This window comes from Lepisosteus oculatus, chromosome 4, assembly GCF_040954835.1.
Source record: "Lepisosteus oculatus isolate fLepOcu1 chromosome 4, fLepOcu1.hap2, whole genome shotgun sequence".
In the NCBI taxonomy this organism is placed as follows: Eukaryota; Metazoa; Chordata; class Actinopteri; order Semionotiformes; family Lepisosteidae; genus Lepisosteus; species Lepisosteus oculatus.
This window is the reverse complement of record NC_090699.1, coordinates 9043475-9052902: the sequence shown is the minus strand read 5'-3', so window position 1 is coordinate 9052902 and position 9428 is coordinate 9043475. Positions and strand designations below refer to the sequence as shown.

The 9428-nt window shown below is 37.6% G+C and overlaps 1 long non-coding RNA gene across 1 annotated transcript; it reads left to right on the top strand.

Moving 5' to 3' along the window:
- The first annotated feature begins 531 nt into the window (after positions 1-531).
- Positions 532-7931, top strand: LOC138238321 (uncharacterized). The gene is made up of 4 exons (XR_011189374.1): positions 532-1004; positions 2867-2940; positions 5476-5544; positions 6296-7931. It is a non-coding gene; the product is annotated as an uncharacterized lncRNA (long non-coding RNA).
- The last annotated feature ends 1497 nt before the right edge of the window (positions 7932-9428 follow it).

Sequence of the window (9428 nt, the reverse complement as noted above, 5' to 3'; positions counted from 1 at the left end):
CCTTCCAATCTGATTTCAGACAACTACTACAGAAACATCCCTGGTCAAAGTCACTCGTTATCTTCTTATGACTTGATTCTTGTTCTATATCCTTGTTCTTTTAGACCTCAGAGCTGCTTTGACACTGTTAACCATGGTCTCTTACTTTCTCATCTTGAGACTGCAGTCTGAAGTCTTACCTCACTAGATTACCTCATAGATTATTTTTCACTTTAAAACAAAAGCGTTTTACTGATCACATCAAAGAACAAAATGTCTTACTTGCTTCACAAAATGGAGTCAGGAATACTTTCACTTTTATGGGAAGTTCATTTGCGAACGATTGTTTACAGGGAATGAAGTTCAGGTGGCTGTGGGACACGGATTATTTTCCAGCTACAGGCGTGCTAGAGCACAATTTCCCTGGACCAGAGCAGTCTCCTCCGGACTGGTTTATTCATCCTTGTTACAGATCCACACGTAAACAGGTAACAGGTGACCGCACATTACTATATCGCTGCTTTTCTTTCAACAGGTGTTCCCTAAGTTTACAAAATGTCTGCTTTGTTAATTGTCACAACGCAACGACGACCGTACTAAGAACAACTCAATGTGATTCAAGAGCAGCGTTGCAGTCACTACTGCAATTTATTTTTAAAACTTTCAGCGGTATCTCCACAGAATCTGCCAGTGTTGCGTTAGCAGACATTGAAATACTTAATTTTTCACTTTACAATTTGTTTCGTACCTTATCAGCCATCGTAAACGGAACAAAGCGATAGGAATACCGAATGGGCAGGGTTCGTGTGCCTTGTGGGAGACGGGAACTGAGTACAGTTTCGTTTTCACTGGTTTGTTTTTTTTAACCTGAAATCAAGCTTCAGATTTTGCTAGCGAAATATCGCAGTTTCTGCTGTTGCTGAGTTGGAGTGTTGGACCGCTGTCGATTACAATCTGTCTGAACAGAACTCTGATGACCGGTTCGACATCCTGATCCGCGTTACCGATCCCCGGGGACAGAAACGGTAAAATCATTATCACACAACATTACTGTATTGTCTCATCGCTGCGGCTGGCAATACTGTGTACATCCGGACCTTATCCAGGCGCTCAACGATTTTATTTTTACTTGGTGACAAGTATATTGGCAATATACTATGTCAGCAAATAAAGTGTCACGTTATTAAGAAGCAGTACTCTGTAAAGACCCGAGAAATATTCTATCGATTCGCTTGAAGGCAGGTGTGTTTCTCTTTGAGACTTTGAAAAACGAAAGATCAGGGGTCCAGGGCAACACATCTGGGAGCTAAATATTTCCCATGAAATTCTAGACCTGATAACATTTAAAACTGGAATTAAGCACCGAAAAAATAGACTATTGGAAATAAAAATCGATCTTATTTTTCCAGATTGGAGATACTTTCGCTTTCATGTCGGAGGCGTATATAAAAATATAAATTGGTTCTTGCACAACTTCGCGGATCTTGATCAGACTGATTTTAGCGCAGTTATGGAACGATATTTTACACGTCAGAAATTCAGGTAAGGCGTTTCCTTTGTCTTGATCCGTTGTTTTTAACGGGCTGCTCTCATTTTGGTCAACTGAATTATTTAATATATTTTAATGTAAATGCATATGTACGGTACATATTGTACTGTATAAGAACCAACCACACGGATATATATTCCACCTGATAATGTTTTATCACATATACAGTAGAGATCGGTTCTGGATAAATAAAAGATTTCAGACAATTAGAAAAACAATAAATATACATATATGAAAAAAAGGGATTGAAAATCATTAGCAGGTGGGTATTACAACTTGACAATAAACACCATGAGTTCAAAACTGTTAGGTCCTGGGTTCGATCCTGCATCGTTGGGCTTTCTTCTCGTGTTCTCTGCAGGTTCTCTGAACTTTTCCCACCTTGCGAAGACACGCTGGCGTAGATAATGAGTTTCTGTGAATGGCTGTGAATATGCGTGCTTTACAATCAGACTCTTGCTCGAATTGTAGCGGCAATGGGGTTCGTGCGGGAAATAATCAGGACAAGTCTAGGGATAACTCGCAAGCTCTTTATTCCAGACCTCCGTCCATCAGCAATCACGCGATAGAAACCATCAAAACAGACTCGGAAAAAGGTTGAACACACAAGGGCAGGAATGGGAACAGGTACATAATTTTAGGGTGGATACGGGTCTTCGGGAGAGACAGGGGTAAACAACAACACAACTATGAACATATCCCTTTTTAATCACTACACAGCCAGGGTCGGTTAGAGGCCAGCCTGCGGACCCTGAGTCCATCCCCGGCCGCGGTTCCCAACCTGCACCGCGGCGCATATATTATCCGGGTGCGCATCCGCTAAGGCAACTAAAGAAAGTCCTTCACCAAGGACAATGAAGATACTTTGAGATAATGTTTGTAATATACAGTGCAGACGGTGTTTCAGATTATCTACCGTATATCACACGCATTTAAATCTTATTCTAAAATAAATACAATGTATTTTTACAAAACAATTCAAGACAACATATTATCTCAATCTACTGGTGATATATATATATATTAAATAATAGATTACGTTTAAACCATGCATTCCTTCTCTTTTGATTTCTAATCCCAGTGCGGGGGATTGCACCATGTAATTACTGAGTCTATTTATTTACACAGTAGTTACTTTTAAAACAAAATGTAATTCTTCTTATTAAGAAAGAATAACTAGAACACCTTTCATTGGTAGGTTACTGTATATGGTTGTCCTATAGAAAGAAGGAAGCAATAAAAATTGCTGATAGGTATTGTGAAAATAATTGTTATTAATCTCCTGAAGTTGCTCTCCTAGCTAGATAGACACAGACTAACACCATGTGTTTCTTACAGCTTCACAATGAAGCGCTCCACACTGCTGATCGCTCTGAGTGCATGCAGTGTAGCAGGAATGTTTGTGAATTTGAGTGAGTAATTCTCTCCATTGTCTAGTTTTCTTTACAGTGTTTTATGAGGATTACACTATGAAAGCACTTCAAGATCATTTATTTTGCAGGAGTGAAGGGAGGTTGCTCCTTTTTTTCCATTATCTGTCTCTAATCTGAGTTTTTTTTCCTGTTAGTTTTTCTTGTAAATCATTTGTATGTGGGAGGCCACCAGGAGGAAATGATGGATGCTCGAGGAGCTATGTGCCGAAGAGAAAAGACTTATTTTTGTTTAAATCTCATACATTTCATGTTCATAGTATCAGAGTATCAGGGCACTATTGATAAGTGTTCACTTATAGTAACAAGACCATCTGATAAAGAGAGGAACTTCATATACTGCTTAGGCCTCTGTTCTTTAATTTGAGGGTGTTTCAATAGATAGGTGCCAGTGGGAATACATTTATTCTTGTGTAACAGAGTTTAGTGTGCTTACATGTAAGTAATGTCACCTCATTCGAAACCTAGACAGTGTAGAATTGTGTCGTGTCAGAAGACCAGGCCTTTTGGTTTAGCAGAGTCTGGTATTCTGTGGCTCTGAGACCATGAATCGATTGAATCCTTACAGGGCCAGAGCAGAGCTACAGCCTTCCCACTTTAAAACTCTAGGTATAACCAAGTCTCCGGTGCTGCTAATATTCAGTGTTTGAACACATTTACACAAGCCACTTCGGGAAAAGGTTTATACCACAGACAGTTGCTGCACTCCTGTGAGATAATGGTACATCCCAAGGTACCACATATTCAACCCCATTGGTGTAATAAGAGCTTGTCCCCCTATTTATTGTAACATGCTCATCTATTATTACTGATATACAGTATGATGGAGCCAATGCAGGTGTTACATGTCAACACTTGTCTAATATACAGAAAAAAGACAATGTTACAAATCACAGATGTAGTGTTTTAACTCACAGAGGTTATAAACTGTTTAAAGATCTGATTGTTACTTTTCAAGATGAGAAATCAGGACTAAAGTTGGATGTTTGGAGAACATGTGAAAGGTAACAGAGACTGAAACAGACTTGTTAGTGGTACAGATATAAGTGAAGTGAGAGTGTTGTAGGAAAAAGGCTGTATATAAAAATATAACAAAATATTCAAAAGGTAAGAGATAGAAAATGGGTAGTTACCCTAAGAAGTAAATTGTGGAATTTGTGTAGGGAGTTGTTCTAAAATGAAAACAACATTGTTATACAACTGGAAATCTGTCTTCCATTTGTATTTGATAGAACAAAAAGTTGCCTTTTAGAGGAACAAATGATGTTATTGATGAGGATCACCTTGCAATAAATCAATAGGATCAACAGGATTGTGATGGATTAGCTCTCGCAACACTTCACAATGGCACCTCATTGTTGTGAAGAACCAATAAAAAACTAGTTCTCCCCCATCATGAAATAAACTGTGAAAATACTGTAGCGTACGTACAGTGATTGTGATCGACAACATGCTATAGAAAGAACTCTTACTGTCCCTTTTGTTTACAGAAAGAGCTATTCCTAAACTGAAGTGATAATTTAAAATTAAGAAAATGGACGGCAAGAGAGTTCTGGAGAGAGCACACACAATTCACTGCATTTCCTTCATCACCTAGGCAACCACATGCTTCCCCCCAGCCCTTCTGAAGATACTGTACACGAGCCCTAAAGCCAGTGTTTTGTCCTATGAAATTTCCGGTGATGAAACAGCAACTGTTATATAAATAAGGAACAAGTAATAGGGTTATTCCACACTGAATAGAGAAGAAAGAAAACATGTTTCTGCCATGAAGCCTTCAGGTGAGAAGGCTCCATGGTCGAAACTTTGTGTTTTCTTTCTTCTCTTTTCAGTGTGGAATAAACCTATTTCTTGTTTCTTTGCAGCCTATGCATGCTGACACAGCTACCCACCTGAACTGTTATATTACTATACTGTAATAGTAATAATGTGAGGAAAATACCTAGGGAATTTCGTTATCTCTGTTTTCTTTATGTTAATGATCTCTACTGGTTCTGACACTGCTACTATAACAGTTCTGTTATTGGAGATATTCATATTACTGTTACTCCGTTACCAAGTTATAGGATTGAAACCCAGTGCCGCATAGTGATGTCACAGCTCTTGGATCCTGGGTACAGGACTCTGAATTGAGGCTCCTTCTGTGTGTATTTTCTGTGCTCACATGGGTTTTCCTCGGGTTCTTTGGTGTTCTTGTGACCTTTCAAAGAAGTGCAGGCTGGGATAATGGGTGCCCCTAAATTGTCCATTTGTGTGTGCACTCACCCTACAATGGAGTAGAGAGCCATCTGGAGTCCTACCTTGCCTCTGTGCTTCTGTCATGGGCTCTGGGTTGCATGACCCTCACCAAGAATCATCCAAGTGTCCAAACTACTAACACTTATAAATCCCATACAGGTTTTACATAATGATAGCCATTACTGCACTCATGGATTCAGCAGTATGAGGTCAATTAATTGAACAAATTTCCGTCAAGAACTCTGAACATTTTTTATGGATTTTATGCTCTGTTTCCAGGTGTGTCACAAAATGGTAATACCTTGCTATCCAAGACTGATGTGACAGATTATTTTGCTGATAATACAGGTAAGAGTTACAAATTAGCTTCCTTTTTCGTTCTTGCTCAGCATTGAAAGGTTTTCTTCAATATTCCTTAAAACACTGTGACGCCCCCAGAACTTTGAAATAGGCCTGCAAAGAGCCTACAAAAGACATAATCAAATACCTAGCTCATTTGTGTGCTACTATCTAGACTTCTTCATGCCTAACTAATTTACTGGGCTGCTACACTGCTTACCAGCTTCAAAACACACAGTATCTTTGAGACTTTCCTTAAAAAGGTAGATCTAAAAGAGTTTCTAAACTCACAAGTTCCTCAGTTTCACATGTCCAGGGTTTGTCTTTCTCCCTCTGGTGAATGGAGCACACAGAGGATCTGCCTTGGTTCCTCCAGACAGCAGATCAACCAACCCTGGAAGCCTTTTCTTTCTGCTTTTTAAACTTCCAGAAACTGATCAGGTGATTTAGGGCAGAAACTTTATGCACTTAAGCAGCTTTATGGGGAATGTGGACCAGAAAAGACCTGAAAACTAGTCTGAAAATCCTACCTAGGCAAAAGAAAATGAAAAGGGTAGTAAACATCCTAGTCAATTGAATCAAATCTGCATTTTCACAACTAAACCTTTCCTCCTCAATCATACACTCTTATTTTAAAATGTAATTTTGAGAAGGTTGAGCTTTTTTTCAAACAGTACAGGACGCATTGCTAATGATCAATGTATTTTGAACCCAAGGATTGTTATACTCAACTTGTTTCAATTCTTATTCACTTGTCCAGGTCTGAAGACTGAAGATGGTTTGCCTTCATGGTTACAGCCAGCAGTAATTGTATCATTGGTCCTGAATATGGTTGTCGTTTTTCTTTTTTTTCTTTACCATTTCTGCAGAAGACGAGGTACATTTTACGTTATAAATATAAGGTGTATTTGCCAGTCTAATGTTCTAAATCAGCAAATTAATACAATTCAAGGATTGCCAAGGATATCAGAGAGTCACCTTCTCTAAACTACTTCAAATCCAGACTCAATACCTTCCTCTTTAGAAGAGCCTTTACTGAACTGGTTCTATTCTGTACCCCTCTGCTCCTACTATACTAAGTACCACCATCCACGGTCTCCTCTGTGTATTGGAATTGTGTTTTATCTTGTGTATTCTTTTTATTTATTGTTGTTGTCATTCTGTAAAGCGCTTTGAGAAGCCACCTTTAAAAGTGCTATATAAAATAAAGTTTATTATTGTTATTACATTATTCAAAATAATGACCTTAGTAATGGCAAACACACACAGAAACATTGTGTGTTATACACACAGAGAGAAACATTTGCACTATGTCTCTGTGTCATTTTGCCATGTGATTATAATAGCCTGTTAGATTTGCATGTAATTTAGCTCCTGATTTTTTTCTTTTAAATTTAAAAGAGAAACTGAGAAGAAGGTTGAATGTTTTTTTTTGTCTCTTACACAACCACTTTGTTCCAATAATCATTACTATTACAGTAGAGACTTCACCTCCGCAAATGTAATGTTTGTGAATTTGCTGATTCCTGCTTCGGTCTGGTCGATGGGGTCTTGAATGGAAAACAGCAAAAACACATTTAAACTGAGCTGAAGGTTGTTAAGGTCACCTTTTAGATTAGCTGCCCAACTCACTAGGATTGCGAGATGAATCTAGCTAGTGACTGAGCCTCTACCTGCCTCTGTCCAAGTAGCATGCTCATCTCAGCGTGGTCTTGTTTTTGTGTCGGCACTGTGGGGAATGACAGGCTAGAGACAGCTGTACAGGCTCACTGGCTATTTTCATTATAGCAAGCATGGTAATCATGCAGCAGGGTATTCGCTGTGAAGGGAGAGAGAGGAAGTGTAGAAGTCCACTGGACACAAAGGAGGGATTTATGTTTTTTTATTGCAGCTGATTACTGTAAATTTGTTATGGTAGTTTGATACGTTGTGTTAGTTGATCAATGGTTATTTGAGTTATCTTAAAGCCAATGCATTAATACTTTAATTATCATGTAAGGCAGGATTACGTATGTCTTTTAAGTTAACTATATAACTATTCTGCAATGGCATAATGTTCTATAGTGGCATAGGGGCGGAATTGGTTGCCTGTAAATTTGGCTACTCGCAACGGATCTCTGAACCAAAGCTCTGCAAATGTTGGGACACTACTATTTACAGTAAATGTGTTTAGTTCCATACGTCAAATTCATTTCTAACATATTCTTTAACCTTGCCCAGCTCAATTTTATTACCCTAAATCAATAAGTGACCCAGGTACTTAAGATCATGTTAAGAATTAAAGTTCAATGGATTGGTATGGAAGATCCAAGGTTTCCTTCCCCTGCAACACCAGTCCAATATAATCAGACATAAATTGTTTTTTTTTCATTGAAACTGATTGCATTGTGCTGAAAGCATGTTTTTTTATATTTTCCAGGTGCTGCACAGGGTTACTCCCGTCTCCCATCAGGTACAATTACCAGATACCATGACAGATATTTAAAACAGCACTAGCCTGCTAAACATAGAAAGAATCTTCCCGAACACGTTTTAGACTGTTTGGCAGGCAGACTGTAAGATTTATCTTTCACTTTCAGGTGGAGATTTTTACCACATAGTAAAACAGACCAGACACATTTGTAAAATCTTTTTCTATGATATTTGACTAGGTACTTTTAAAAATATATATTGTGTCTGTTTTCACTTACAGGGCATGAAGAAGAGGGGAGAGAGGTTGGTGGTAGGTACTATTTGTCACTAAACAAAGATTTCTTAACATATGTAGGTATTATATTTAAAAATGAAGAGTGTCAATTGTCTTACTGCAGGAAGTTGAATGTTAACAAATACACTAACAGAAATGTAAAAACAAAAATTGCAGTGATTCACATTTTTCATGATATAACTAAATTCACTGTAGTTAAGTTACTACTATGACATAAAGACACCAGTGCAATACTTCAATGTAAATTTGCAAAGTTGAAGTTGGTGTCCTTGGCTGTAAGCAGACACCCATTTCTTACTTGTGCAAATCAATTAATTAATTTCAAACCATTTCAGTCTTTCAAAGTATTGCTTAATTGCATAATTACAATGCAATACTTTGCACAATGTGTTTGTGCATCACTGTAATTGGTATACTGTACTTATATATAGTGTGTATATATATAGTAATATGTTTAAAAAATATTTCAAGTGTATTATACAGGTAGCTTTTTTTAAATGATCTTTTGTCATCTGTCTGTGTGTCCTTACAATATATTCCCTGACAGAAAATAAGAATAAAGAAACTTAAGAAAGAGGTGAAGGGTTCATACGATCCATCTAATTTAAAAGTTCATATACTGTAACTGTTAAGAAAATGTCATCCAACCATTTTTCAGAGACATTAGGGCATTGGCTTCAGCAATGTGGTTGAGGTAATCGTTCCAGATTCCCACAACATCACTCCTGATATTTCATTCATTTTTAGCAGTCTAAGTACTGTACATTAATTTAATTGATTCTTTCACCAGTGTTTTTAGTTGACAAACATTTACAGATATTATATTGATCAGCTTATTTCCTGCAAATTGTATTGTACTGTTTTATAAACCTTTAGTTTCAGCTTCTCTAGAGAGAAGACTAGCAGTGCTTGAAGAATAAATCACACAGGTCCATGATGACAACAGTAAGTACTTTACTGTTTGCAGAAATGTAGTAGCCTTAACAGGATAAAATATGTAACCTGATAAATGAATAGCCAACATCTGAATAAGAAATTGTACAATATTAGCTGTTAATTGACTTAAATCTGTCTTTTCAGTTTGTAAGTGTAATAATCAGGAATTATAGAGGTACAGTATGTGGAGTTGAGTGATGGGTCAGAAATATTTCACGAATCTGGACCTAAATTGCTGGACATTTGTCCC